General features: G+C 38.3%; 1 long non-coding RNA gene across 5 annotated transcripts in view; it reads left to right on the forward strand.

The window, feature by feature from the left end:
• The window catches only part of LOC143673275 (uncharacterized), a 50926-nt gene that overhangs the window by 16932 nt on the left and 19533 nt on the right, over nt 1–14461 (forward strand). For 2 of the 5 annotated variants that reach the window (XR_013170287.1, XR_013170288.1), the window contains exon 3: nt 2527–2595. The exons of 1 other annotated variant lie outside the window; for it this stretch is intronic. This is a non-coding gene — a long non-coding RNA (uncharacterized LOC143673275). Of the gene's footprint in view, nt 1–1870; nt 2082–2526; nt 2596–5797; nt 6938–14461 lie in introns of those variants that run through there. 2 more of the 5 variants (XR_013170291.1, XR_013170289.1) reach the window with 2 other exon arrangements.

Raw genomic sequence — 14461 nt, forward strand, 5'->3', positions numbered from 1 at the left:
ATATCATTGGTAAAAAAAAAATACAGAGTCTTAATTGTTTCATGTTATACAAAATCTAGAAGCTGGTGGTTCCAGAATTAAAAAAAATAATAATAATAACCAAACCTGCCCCAGACCACACGGCAGTCACCTGAATGTCCTTGCATCCCCTTCTGGCAGTGGTATTCCTGGTGTAATTCCCTTCACCCAACATCTGCCCTCCAACAGTTACAACCTGGCATGCCTACAGCAGCCTCTAACTTTTAAACCCCACCAATGAAGAGTTGCCAACTCCCAATTTAGCCCCCAGCTTCCAAAACCAACCAACAGAAATCCACCAACTTCCCTCTCCGAAGCTAGACAAAGAAAACCCACCACCTCCCTTCCCTACTTCCCTACTTCCTGCCAATCATCCTGTATAAGCTGTGTCTCTTCCCCTGCTTGGGGCTGCCAGCCCACCTGCTCAGAGCCTTATAATACACTCCTTTAATTAAGTTTTGTCTTCTCCCTTCTTTCCTGGTCGAGAAACCTATCACAACCCCTTATCAGAAAGCTTCTATATGTCTCTGCCAACCAAAGGCACAGGTATTTTTAAAAACAAAACTAGAATTAGATGATACAAAGCTGTTTTCCCCTAAACTTTGAAAAGTGGGAATTTCAAAATGCATACAGTTAAAACAGAAATCAGAGTCTACAGAGCTATTCATTATTTAGGTTCTGGTAGGATACTATGATACTAAAGAGATAAGAATGGCAATTTCCACTAATGTATATGCCTCCAGCACTTTTTAAACAAAATGTAAGAGAAAAGCAGAATGCTGTCCCCGTCACAACTGATAAGGCTTTGGGCAAAACTTTGGCCACAAGGTCTGCTGCCTTGCCTTTCTGATTTTGTTATTTCAACAATTGCACTAAATTCTGGATAAATTAATTTTCCCTCACAGTGAAAAATTCTTTTTTTTTATAATTCCTTGATTATTCACATCATTGTCATTAATGGGCTTTGTTCTCATCATTGTAAGGTACTTTCTTTACATACTTATCTTTTTAAATGCTTTCTTTCAGTGAATAGACATCATACTAAGTCACTTGAAAAATTTCGTGTAAATGTGGGTTTTTTTTTTAAATATTTTCAACCATTGTCTCATACTTTCCTCTTGTAACTCTGACTTGGAATTACAGAAAAGCTAGTCATGAATTCCAAGTCAAATTTTACACTTACAGTTAAAAAAATAAAGCAGTTTGATAATAAATACAAAGGTTTTATAGTTGAAAAGAAGAAACAATGGTAAAGTGTCAATATGGGTTAGTATTCTGAAGAATTTGGTTTTTGAAAGTACCCTTGGTTCTCATTCTCTACTTTGAGGTTTAAGATAATGATTATAATTTAAAAAAATCTCATGAAGCAATAAGAGCTCAAGGAAATGTCATTTCTGAAGACCATATTCCTGAGAAGAAAAAATTGTCAAGAAAGGCATGCGGGTTAGTTTTACTTTTAGATGCCTGGGTCTGGTGAACTCCTTTCTTTGCTCTCTACTCACAGCTGTGTAGCTCTGGTTTCCTCATCCATATATTGGAGATAATAGCAACTACTTTCAAGGGATTTTATAAAAGTTAATGGAAGTAATTCATAGAAAGTGCTTGGCACATTGTCTTAAACCTATCAAGGAAGCTGTTATTTAATTATCCATTACTTACATGCTTCTGTGATATTGTATGTAGTTTAAACCAGGAAATCACACAATCCCAAGGATGAGAATTTAGGAATTTCCTTTTTCATGTGGTCCAAGGAAACTTTTCAGTTCTTTCCTTGGAGGGAAAAAAGGGTAGGGAAGTACACAATTTTTCCAGGAGAGATCTGTTGTTGAATGTTATTTTTGTGTCCTCCAAGAGGCTGGACAAGCGAGGTAGAGAAGGGTGAACCTACACTCCCACCTCCTAACCTAGAAGAACAAATCAATCAAGTGAATTGAGAATAAATTTACAGGCCAGAAACCCAGGAATCTCAAAAAGCACTGAAGAATCATTTTTCCAAAGACTAAATTGCTGTGGAAACCCTCATTCCACCTAGGAGCAGAAGTTCAGATCTCAGTTAATTCCAGGTAAACTCAGGTTTGCTTCTAAATCCTGGAGGGTTACGTGGCCCTCATTTAGCAATGGTTTCTGGAACTTGACTTAAAGAGTTGGGTGCAGGAGCTATTCACTGATGTGTTTTAAACCTTAGCACTATTGCAGTCTCCTCCCCACCCCCACCCTTGTTCTCCAGGCTGGATGACCTCTGTGGGCCTTTGGGATGAGATGGAAGCTTTATCTAGTCCCATTCCAATTTTTATTAAAGTGGATACATTTTATGTTCCAAATTCTTCAGTACTAAATTTTTGAAACTCTTTATATTTGGACTTTGCAGATAAAAAGCTGTATGCTTCAAATATGCAACAATAATAGAAATGTGCCTGAGTAGGTATTTGATCATGTTAAGAAATTATTGTTTATTTTTAGGTGTGATATGATATTGTGATTATATTTAAAAGAATGCATCTCTTCCAGCTATAGCTTGTACAACACATAGGATGATGTAGGAAGAATGAATTTCAGAAAAGTCTTTATCTTTTGGAGGTATGTAAAGAATATTTTGGATGAAATGATATGATGCCTGAGATGTTTTCAAACCTTCAGGACAGAAGGAAAATGAGTAAGAAATAGAAAAATCAGGGCGGACCTGGAGTTGATAATGGTTGAAACTGGGGGGTGCCTATATAATGGAGTTCATTATGTTAGCTTTTTGTGGTTTTTTTATTTTTTGGGGCAGTGGGAATTTCCACACTAAAATGTTCTTTAAAGGTCATGTGCTCTAAAAGTCTCTTCTGGCAGTCAAAAAATAAGAACACAATGCCACTGAATCCTGCATTATTTTAGGTCATTTCTCCTTCCCTGAAATAAGGCATAGTACTGACCAAGTCAGAAGAATCACAGGATAAAGTAAGATTCTTGGGAGGAGAAAATCTTGTTAATATCTCAAAGTTTTATCCTATTACATAAACCAACTAACATTTCAGACTTTGGATATTGATCAACTTTTAAACAATTAAAAATATGAAGCATTGGTTCTTTCCTAAAACCTTTGGTTATTTATTCATCATGCCAGATATGCAAAGTGACAAGGAAGATCAAGAACTGTTAAAAGATTTTGTAGGTTTAAGGAATTTTTGTTTTTAACCAATTAGCCAGTAGGCTTGGGGTGGGGTGAGGCAAAGGTTTCACCACATGAAATCCTCTAAAGGAAAGGTCGTCTAAGTTATCACTTCCATCGCTGACTTTGTGGAAGTTGATCTAGCCACATTTTAGAAAATGTAGAAAATATTCTTTGAAACAAAGAAGTTGGCAAGTGTAAAACATTATCCTAAAATAAAGTAGTGTTCATGACAGTACCGAAAATGACAAAGGCAGCAACTGGGAAGGCTATGGGATATTTTGCACTGTAGTTGCTGGTTTCATCATTGATATGTCCCCTTCTGGCAGAGCAGCCATCCATAAAATACTTGTTGAGTATGTATGCAATGCAAAGCACTGGACAAGAGCAGACAAATAATCCAAATATCCAACATAGCGCTCAGGGTACTGTAGGCAGCTGGGGACTGTGTCCCCTCTCATTCTCTCACTCTCCCAACTTACATATGTGTTAAGAACAGGGTTAAGAAAATCCTGAAGAACTTTTTTTTTACAGTTATTTTGAACCACTTAGATATGCATAGATTTATTCTCTGAATGACAAGGAGTAGTGCAGATGAGCCACTCTTGGATATCATAATTTGGTGCATTTTTTTATAACATTGAAATTCAGAGTTAGGTGTAGGGAAAGGGTTCTGTCTTCTCAATACATTTATTCTCCCATGCATTTCTTCATTATTTCACCCATATTTATTTGCTAGAGCCACAGTGGGAATTATTTTAATTTGTAAAAGCCTTCTTAATTTGTAAAAAACTTCTGTGTAAGTGAAAAAATGTTATAGTGGAAATAAATATTGGAACAGGCAGAGTGCCCTCTAGGAAGGACACTGGAGTAGCAACAGTTCACCTAAGAGATTACCAGTGGAGTGGTCCTGCATGAAAGAAAGGGGGCATAAAAGATCATCGCTTCAGTTATTATTAATGGATTGCTATTCCCACAAAGATCATCTGGGGAATCGTTCTGATTGGCCGGCTGGTACCTTCAAAGGTGTTTTGTTTAGCTGTGTGACTAATGATGCCGTTTTCAAGGTCTGCTCATGGTACTTCAATTAGATGGAGGCTGTGGAAGTTAGAGGAGCTTTCGTGAACTTTTTGCTGAGTTTCAGGAAAGGAAAACTTTTCCATTAACTGTGAAGTTAAAAAAAATTCTATAATGCATCTCTTAACCAGATTAGAAACCAGAACCCTGGTAGGATTTATTTAACTATTTTGCTGAGGGTGTTCAGGTAAGGTCATGGAAAGGATGAATAATTCACATTGAAAACCTTAGCATTTTACTTAAAGGCCTTATTTTCAATTTTTGGAAAATGTGACAGCAAGAATTAGTACTGGCACTTCTGTTTCAATAATGGTGGTGATATTTAAATGACAACAAATATATAATTGGACTTACATGCACATTTATGGACACAAAAATGTCATTACCTATTTCAGTGGAACATTTTACACTTCCTCTATTAGCAACAAAAATCAGTTTAAGTTGTTTTTAACTATAAGCAATGAATCAACATGAGAAACCCTTGTGGCCCTCATACTTTGAGAAAAATATCCTTTTCTTTTCATTCCCTGATTTTGAAAGGATGAAATTGTCTATTTTAAATAAGACCTTTGATGAGTCTTCCTAAAATAAATGTTAACCCATTTTCAAACATTCCTAAAGATCTTTTGAAGATCAATAGTCAGACCCCTCTCTAAATTAGAAGAAAGATTAGAGACAAATTATAGCATGACAATTCTATGCTTTCCTCAGTTTGATTGAGCTGAAATTGCATACATATTACAGGGCATGAAATTTTGTACTTTATAGTGAGAACAGGGAAAAGAGATTAGGAAAAAAAATGTTGTGGGAAGAATGGGGGAAGTTATAGATAATGCAGGGGATACCAAACTCTTTTACCTATGGAAAATACAGGATAAATAAAATGAAACAAAACAATAGAGTAAAAATAACTACTCTTCTACAAACAACTGCATAGATTTTCATTTAAAAAGTAAGAATTGAGCTAATTTAGCTATATAATTAGCTAATATAATATAGCTATATAATTAACTAATATAATATAGCTATATAATTAGCTATATAGCTAATTTAGCTATATAGCTATATAATTGAACTATATAAGAAGTATAACTCTGCACTCAAAGACCTGCTATGAATGCCTAGTCTATTTAACCTCCATAGTGTGAGAATTTCCCTGTCTCCCCTGGATTTTCTGAGACAGGTAAGAGTCACAAATACTACTATCATCACTTTATCTGCCAGTTTCCTGCCATTATAGTGTATGTTCTAGTTATTGACCCAAACTAAGTTTCTTTTAAGACTATGCTGACCTAGTAGGGTGTATTCCCAGATGTTGACTTAGGATCACAGATGTTGCTAATCTAAAAGTTACAGACGTATGAAACTTCCAAGTCGCCATTAAACATAGCTGATTTTCTCCTAGACACCATTTTAGTCCACTTAGTAATTGGAATATAAGAGAAAACCCTGCAAATTAAATATATGAAACAGTACCTACACAAGCACACACATGTTAAGATTGTCCTGTCTTTGTGTCTTTTATAGAATGCATGTCTGTTTCTGTTGCAGGGGCTCAGTAAGAATGTGGCTGCCACTGTCAGTTATAGATGCTCCTGTTACTTTTCTCAGGCTCAGAAAATTGTCCATACTTGTTCCATCAGGTTGCTGGACAGCTCATGAGTCTCACTGGTTCTTGAATCATACACAACGGACACTTCTCCAACAGATGGTCAGTGCCACCTGTATCCATCTTGGGTTCTGACCAGGAGGAGTGCAAGCTCTCTCCAGGCAGCCCACAGTGGACCACTGGCACTTTTGGCCACTGCCACCAGGGCTGACCTCTTCTCCCCAGTATTGTTCCTCTGTGGTCATTTAGTGACTCCATTCCCTTTTACTCCTGCCAAATCTAAACACAAGAAAGAAAAATTTAAACTTACAATTACAGTCTAAATAAATTACCTTATATAAAGGACTATATATATCTCAGGCATGTTTACTAGCTGACATAAGTGTTAAATTAAAACATCATTCTTTATTGGTACAACTTTAGGTTACAAAAAGCATATTGGAAAGGTTTTCTGGGAGGTAGGGGGAGCGGGACTGTAAGTGAGTCAAGAGGTGCTGTGCAGCACTCAAAAAACACTCCCAGGCTTCTCTGTTGCTTACTTAGGAGATCAGTTCTTGTGAGGAATAACTCCCCTTCTCCAAACCATCTTCCCTGCCCGCCTTTATACCGAACATCAGGGGAAACCTCCAATGAGCAGCTTTTCTGGAGGAGTCTCGCCATACTTCTGCCACCTGCTACAGTCTGCCCCACTCTTCACTGTCCCTCACTGTCCGGGGCTGAGCCCTCCCAGGACCTGCCCGCCCATCCGCTTATAGATCCCACCCCACGTCATGTCCCCACAACGCACCAACATCCCCATCCGGCCCACGGGGGCTTTTCCAGCCCGACACATGAGCCTTTGTTAGGGGATGTGCTTCCAGGAATGAGAGAAGGCGGTCCAGAGCAGGCAGAGAGATGTGGAAGGGTTCCAAGATTGGGACAGAATCAACGGCTCCATTTATAAGGCCCAAGACAAAGACACGGAGGGATCCTGTGGAAAAGACGGGGAGTTCACAGTAACCAGGCTCCCGGGACCAGAGGTTAGGTAAAGACTACGACCCACACGGAGAGGACCACATACTGTGATATCTGTACATTCTTCCCCTGCAGAGACTGCCCCTGCGCTCCCACCAGCTATCGCAGCAGTTTGCACTCACATAGGACAGGCCTTGCGTCCACAACCCACAGTGACAGTACAACAGGCAGCAAAGCACAATCCAGCTGGGAAGTAATTCAACTACAAGGGGCGCCCAGCCAGGTCAGGAAGCTGAGCCACGGGCCTGGGACGTCTCAGAGACGCTATTTTGTGCCTGACCTCGCACGTGATTTAAAGCTTTCGTCACATTCTGTGAGTTCTCAGGTGTGTTTTCACAACATGGATATTTACTCAGGCACGGGTGCCACCCTGAGCGGCCGTGAGAGTATGTAGTACCATCCTATTTGCAGAACCACGTGCCCAGGTTGAGTAGTTTCTTCTTAGGTAAAGCTCTGGCTGATCCAAAGCCTCCAGCGCGTGGGTGATCAGCCGGGCGGCTGCAGCCTATTGGGTGACTGGGGCAGCTCCGCTGGGGTGAGCGCACCTGTAGGCGGCATGGCAGGCAGTCTGCTTTCCCACACATCTAGCTTTCCCCACTTCCCGATTACTGGGCGTCATAATGAGATGTCCTCGGTCATCGTCCAGTCTGGGTGTAGGGCAAAGAGGGGCAGCCGCTGTGGCCACAGGTCCAGAGCTGCTGCCTGGGGCCGAGGGGAGGGGGGCAGGATTAATGTCTAACCGTGCGCTGGAAGAGGTTGTCGGTCTCCAAGCCCATGGTCAAACTGCAAAGTCCATTGCAGCCGCCCCACGGCCTTGTGTCCCTATTTGTTCTGTGGAGGCTGGTGCCACCTGGTCCACAGTCTCAGCAGCGGGCAGCCCATGCCCGCATGCTAGTCATCCGCGTACAGGCCGGGCTAGAGGGTAGGGACAACGACAGGAGTCAGCCTTAGGGGTGGTTTCTGGTGATATGGAGAATTCCCTTAAACTTGATGAGGTGCAGAGTGCAGAGCGTGGTCCACACAGCGCACACCCAGCCCTGAGCCTTGCTGTGCCTGGCAGGGGCCCACCCAGTGGGTGTCTCACACAGCACTGGGGCAGAAGGAAAGGTGTTTATGGGGAATAAGGGCAGGTCTTGTGTGTTTAAGATAGGCACACTGAATCCCCATGGTAGATAAAAGGGTCCTGGAGAAGGTTGTTCTGGGACAGGGGGGACCCTCAAATACCCTACTGTTCCCCTAGTCCTGGGGGGTCTAACTATTTGCAGTGCGGGGTTCCCAGGTTAACACTTTTTGGCATTTTGTGATGGTCTGTGCCCTAATCCTTAAACTCCGAACAGTCGCCCCCCATGGACCTCGGGACCCCGAGGACTGACTGCTTGGGTCCTCAGGGACTCCCTCTTCCCCACAGGCGGAACGACCCAGTAGGAAGGCCCCGCTGTGAGGTGGTCACAGCAAGCGCCCGGAAAGGGCTGCCACCACCCCACCCAAGAGGGAGGACGTGCAGCTCAGGGAAGGGAGGTCAGTCACTGGCGGAGGGTGAGTAAAGGGCAGGCCGGCCGCAGTGTCCTGATTTGGCTCCACAGCCCGGGTGCCCAGTTCCATAGCCATCAGGGCTGAGCAGAACTTCCCAAGGTGCCTCCCGTGGCTGGTGGCCCCTAGGTCACGTTGGATGGACGTTTTCTTATTAATTTCCTTCTCTGATGGCGAAAGGTAAAAAGACTTTTCAAAAGGAGAGGCAACAATCTCAGGCTACACAGGAAGAGGTAATAACTTATATCCGGCCAAGATAACACAGAAAAGAAAATATATTGGGTATAAACTCATCCCCCAAAGCCCTCAAACCTTCTCTCTAGCTTCTATTATAAGGTGACAAGCATTTCCATTTTCACCCAATATTTTTGCCTAACTTAGCAAGGAATATTTTTTTTGATACATAATTCTTGATAAAGGAAGATGCATCAGTATAAAAAACTATAATATTTCATATACTTGGATGAATTTTAGGGTGAAAGCTAGGTGGAGCAATAGAAAAATTCATATTATGATGTTTGTTTTTAATGATCCAATTTTAAGGCTTTGTTGGAAGCTGAGAGTAGAACCCATAAAAACATTGATTTAGTAAAAGGTACTATTAGCAAAAATTCCTCAGAACCATGAAGATTAGTCTTCTAATATTCTCTTAGAAGAATTCTGACTTCAATATTGTGTAAGCTGTTTTCTTAATATATATTGACCCTCTGCCTATGTGATACTCATGGAATAGATAATACATTTGGTAACACAAATATGCATCATGCAAAAACATAATTTGCATGCAATTTTGGGGAGTATAAAATAAAAGTTGTTTTAAATGTCAGAAAAAAAAACAAAAATAAAGTATTGCAATCAGAGAAAAAATTCAAAAGCTGATGTCATAAAGGAAAACAATTTACTTGTGCTGGTACCCTTAATAAGTGACCCAAACCGTTCCAGCACTGTTACATTCTCTAATGATATTACAGTATGTGGCACATCTCATCTAACCTGTTAGTAAAATCCTAAAGTCACTTATGTCAATCTCTGATGCAAGCCAAATGAGTCTTTCCAGTAATAAGAAGCTTTGCAGATTTAGTTTTTGTTTTGCAGAAAATTGCCATTGGGGTTGGCACTTTTATCTAAAAATTTCACTCGTACATAAGCAAAAAACTCATATATTATTTGGTTACATTCCATCAGTATGGGAAATAACATTGTGAGAATTCTATGCATGCTAATGATATAGAGAAATCCACCTGCTTTCAGATAAAATGAGTTTAATTTTCTGTTGCCAACCGCCCGGTTGGCCTTTCCTAAATTATTTATGCACAGATATTATTAAAATAGAGGAAAAGCAAATTAGAAACTCCTCCTATCTCTCCACTGGATTTAGCCAAGGCAGGGCTGTGACAGCTAGAGTCAGTGTTTTTGAAAAAATTCTACTCTCTTGAAAAATTTTGCATCTCTATACAATTCCATACCACTGTTGTAAATGTTCTGACCTGACTTCTTACCAAATTAACCTAAATCCTTTCTATTTTTCAACATTAATGGAATCCTCTAGAGTTCTGCTGATATATATTAAAATATATTTGTTGGTTAATTTGAATCCCAGCATTTTGTACCTCATTTCCAGCACCCCTGTTATATCTGAACAACCTTGAGCTTCAGCATTAAAAACTTACAAATTAAGATACATACAGTACGTCTTACAATTATCAGATTAAAAAAACTTAACTTTTATTGGAGGACAGAATGGCAAATTTAACTTTCCAATAAAATGGAAAAGGAAGGCTGCCTGTGTGAAAGAATTCATTGGATTTCAAAGAGTGTTTTCTAGCTAATGGTGGACCTTGATTGGTCAATGAACACTTGACCTCTTTGTTTTAAGAATAGGTGGAAAATTTTTATTCCTACAGGGTTTTAAAGTTTAGAGTTCCCCATCACATATGATGAATTTCTGTAAGTTGTTGTACTTTGTTTGATTATGATCACCAGTTTCTTGGAATGCATCAGAAAACCATGTCCTTGTGGGCTGAGTAGACATACTGCTGGGCTGTACGCTTTCACTGCCAGGGTGTTGAAAGGGCTGGTGAGTCACTAAACCCTAAACTTCAACTGCAGCTCTAACTGAAAAATATAAAGTAAATAACAAAACTTCCAAGCCATTTCATTAAATTTCGGTAAAAATAGATCTATTTTCAGGAGAATTGTATTTCAACCTTGTGTTAGTTAGATTCAGTTGTCAACTTGGCCAGGTGAGCATACCTAATCTTGTTGCTGCGGACATAAGCCAACGGTACGTGAACCTCATCTGTTGCCAATTACATCTGCAGTCAGCTAGGAGGCGTGTCTGCTGCAATGAGTGACGTTTGACTTAATTGGCTGGTGCTTAAATGAGATTGCAACGTAGTGCTGCTAAGCAGCTTGGCATTCCTTATCTCAGCACTTGCAGCTCAGCCCGGGCCCTTGGAGATGGAGAAAGAAATCACCCCGGGGAAAGTTGTTGGAACCCAGGGGCCTGGAGAGAAGACCAGCAGAGACCATCCTGTGCCTTCCACGTAAGAAAGAACCTCAGTGGAAAGTTAGCTGCCTTTCCTCTGAAGAACCAACAAAATAAATCCCTTTTTATTAAAAGCCAATCCGTCTCTGGTGTGTTGCATTCCGGCAGCTAGCAAACCAGAACAAACCTAATTCTGGAATATAAAATATTCTCATTCATTCCTGTTGTTAAGATACATCTTCATAGAGTTCTGATATCAGCTTTATATGGAAAGAAATGTGTATTTTTAAGAGAGCATCTTCATAGCATGTCCTTAGTACAAATACAATTAAATCAGTTACAAATTAGCATTTGTGGTGTATGTGTGAGGTGCGAGTGTAGGGTCTTGGGAAAGTCCATTGGAATGGGGAAGGGGAGAACATCTTTATCTCATCTCTGCCTTGAAACCAAACTGGCCATTTTTCTTCCTTTTTGGGAGAAATCTTTCAAACAAAGGTTACAAATACTTATGCAATATTAAAAAAAATTACCAATGAAATAAAACCAAGCAGGTCAACTTTAAAAGTACATAAATGAATCTGAAAATGATGCTGTTGTAAAAAAACAGAAAAAGCATTATTTTCAGAATTTTCCACAGCAATTTTTAAATAGGGCCATCTCTCTTCCTGTATTTGTTTCCTGAGAGCCCTAGATGAAGAATACTATTTAAGTATCCACTATTCTTATTTCTAAAATCCATTGTGTAATTATATGTTCTTATGTTGGCTTAAAGTAAAATTTTCTGAAATTTGCCAAAGTGAAATTCACTAGTAGTTGAATTTTTTCAGAAGTCTCAAAAAAACAGAATATAGAGTTTGAGATCAGCTAACAACTTGGACCATGATATGTCAATTCCTTGTTTATAAAAAACTTATCTGGCTGAAAACTTCTTAGATGTCCTGTTTTGACCATGGCAATGGTGATTTGAGCCAGAAAAATCTTGGGGAAGACAAAGTTTCATTCCCCAGGCCACTGCATAAAGTCAAGCTCCTGCCTGAGGAGTGAGGCATCCATTCAAGGTCTCAGCACGTTTTGGCAATCATGTAGACACAGTTTCCTAAGAGGTTGGAATAAGAAGAAATCTAAATTAAAAATGTAAAAGTAATCAAATCAGCAAGATAATTCACATTAAATGCCAAAATAAAGCCCAAGTAAACTAACCACATGCTTTTTCTCAAAAACTTTAGCTTGTTTTTTCTCTTCTTGATTAATTCATCTTTTTAAATTAAAACATCTGTTTTTAATTACAAACCAGGTTGCTTTTTAAATTAATCCATCAATCAATTGATCAGTTATTACTCCATAAATTGCCTGAGAGGCAGTATGCATGGAGTAGTGAAAGCTATGAACTTTTGAATCTAACAGATGCGGATTTGAAACTTTGCTGTGACATTGCCTAACTACATTATTCTGGCCACCTGTGCCTCAGATTCTTCATTTATAAAAGTAGAATGACAATACTTTATTCATAGTTTGTTGGGAATATTAAATAAGACTGGGCATGAAAATGATTGGCATTTATGTGTATGTTGGTGATCAATAAACATTAGGTATTCTTCAATGCATTAACCACTATAGTTATATAAAACTATTTTGTGTGTTTCAAATGTTACATGTTTTCTACAGTATATTGGTATGATTTGTGTACATAATTTGTCAATCTGTATATCCATGAATGAAGCAGAGAAGGGTTTTTTTCTCAAAAGAGAACAGGAACTTTGAAAATACTAAGCATTTCAATACATTCTTAAACAAGAAACCCCTGAGATGATCATTGTAGCATCTGATGAAAATGAACAATGTAAATTAAAAAAATAAAAATCTCCTTTCTTCCATATTCCAAAATAACCATTGCCGACATTTTAATCTCTTCTTTCCACCTTATTTCTATACATATATTCATACTTTCTTTTTACAAAATTGAGCTCATTCTGTACTTAAGACTGATACACATTTTATTTAACATTACCTTAGCATTTCCCCATTTATTAAATCATTTTGTAAGCATACTTTTAAATGCAAACATTTAATTGAATAGCCATACAATAATTTATCAAGCCATTTACTATTTTTGGATGCTTAGGTTGTTTAAAAATTAGTGTTACCTTATAAATTCATTGAATTATAAGTTCTTGTTCCTTATCTTGTTAAGTTTCCTTATCTTCTTAGTTATTAACTGATGTAAACATTTTAAAAGTATTTAGGATTCAATGCCATACTCCAGAAGAGCTGTAGCTCTTTTACTCCCAATAGCAGACTGTGAGAAGATCCTTCTCAAATCTTCTTTGCAAAAGTTGAACATGTCTGTTTTTAAAACGCTTGTGAATTTGAAAATTGAAGAATTTAATTTCTACCCAAAGTGTGAGTGTCAGTTTTCTGTAAACCTCATCAATACTAGGCACTATCAACAAAACAAAGGTATTTTGTATGTTTATGCTAAACTTATTTCATAAAGCAAAAGGTATATTTGCTTTAGTAAGACTTTTAATTGCTAGTGAGTTTGGACTTTTTTTTGATTTACTGGAATTTTGAAAGTCTCTAGTGAACAGTCTTTTCTTATATATTTTGCTCATTTATCCTTTGGCATGTTTATTTTTTTCTCAGCAACTTATAAGAACTATCTATATATTAAAAATATAAATCTGCTATCATTTTACATGTAGTTTGGCTTTTAATATTATGATGTCTTAAAATTTTGACATTGTGTAGTCAAAAAAGTCATTTCTTTTATTTTTAATATTTTAAATGTTAATATTTTTATAAATATTACTTCCAAATATCTCACTCTTAGAGATAAGAAAAAGTATTGCATAAAGTTAATTCCAATTTTTGTAGCTTATTTTTTACATTTTAAGTAATCCATCTGAAATTTATTTTTATATTTAAGATGCGATAAGATTTTAGCTTTATTTTTTTCCCACATAGTAAATCATTTTTCCCAACCCACTGTATCTGAATAAATCTCATTGATTTAGTACACTTTCTGACCTGTTTCTCAACTGTAGGCATTTTTTGCTAATATTGTACTCCTTTATGTAATACAAATCTTAGTTATTTTATCACTGTTTTGTCAATAGTAAAATAATAATAATTACAGTAAATGACAAGTTGATACATACTATCAGTTCATTCAATTCAATGACTATCTTGCTAGGTAGCCTAGGGTTCCTTAACCCATTTGGATGTTTTCTCCTCTGTAAAGGAGAGAGCATATCACCTGGTGAACACTATGGTTGACTCCCCAACATTCATTCCACTCTTTGGTGGCCAATGATCATGGCCTTATCACCCTTGGTAGAGATGGTTTAGATGTGGGCTGTATAAGCCAAAATGGGCTAATCAGACTTGAGAAATCTTGCTCAGGGGCTTCTGGGGAATAAGCTTCCCTCTTCTGAATAGATAGAGGAAGTACATACACACTTTCTCCTTAGACATGAATGAAAAATCTTGCTGCTGCAAACCATCTTGAGAGTGTGTGGCAAACCAGTCTTGAACTAAAGTTGGCTCAAAGAGATGGGAAAGCTGAGAAGGTAAG

Source organism: Tamandua tetradactyla, unplaced genomic scaffold, assembly GCF_023851605.1.
Source record: "Tamandua tetradactyla isolate mTamTet1 unplaced genomic scaffold, mTamTet1.pri scaffold_73_ctg1, whole genome shotgun sequence".
NCBI lineage: Eukaryota > Metazoa > Chordata > Mammalia > Pilosa > Myrmecophagidae > Tamandua > Tamandua tetradactyla.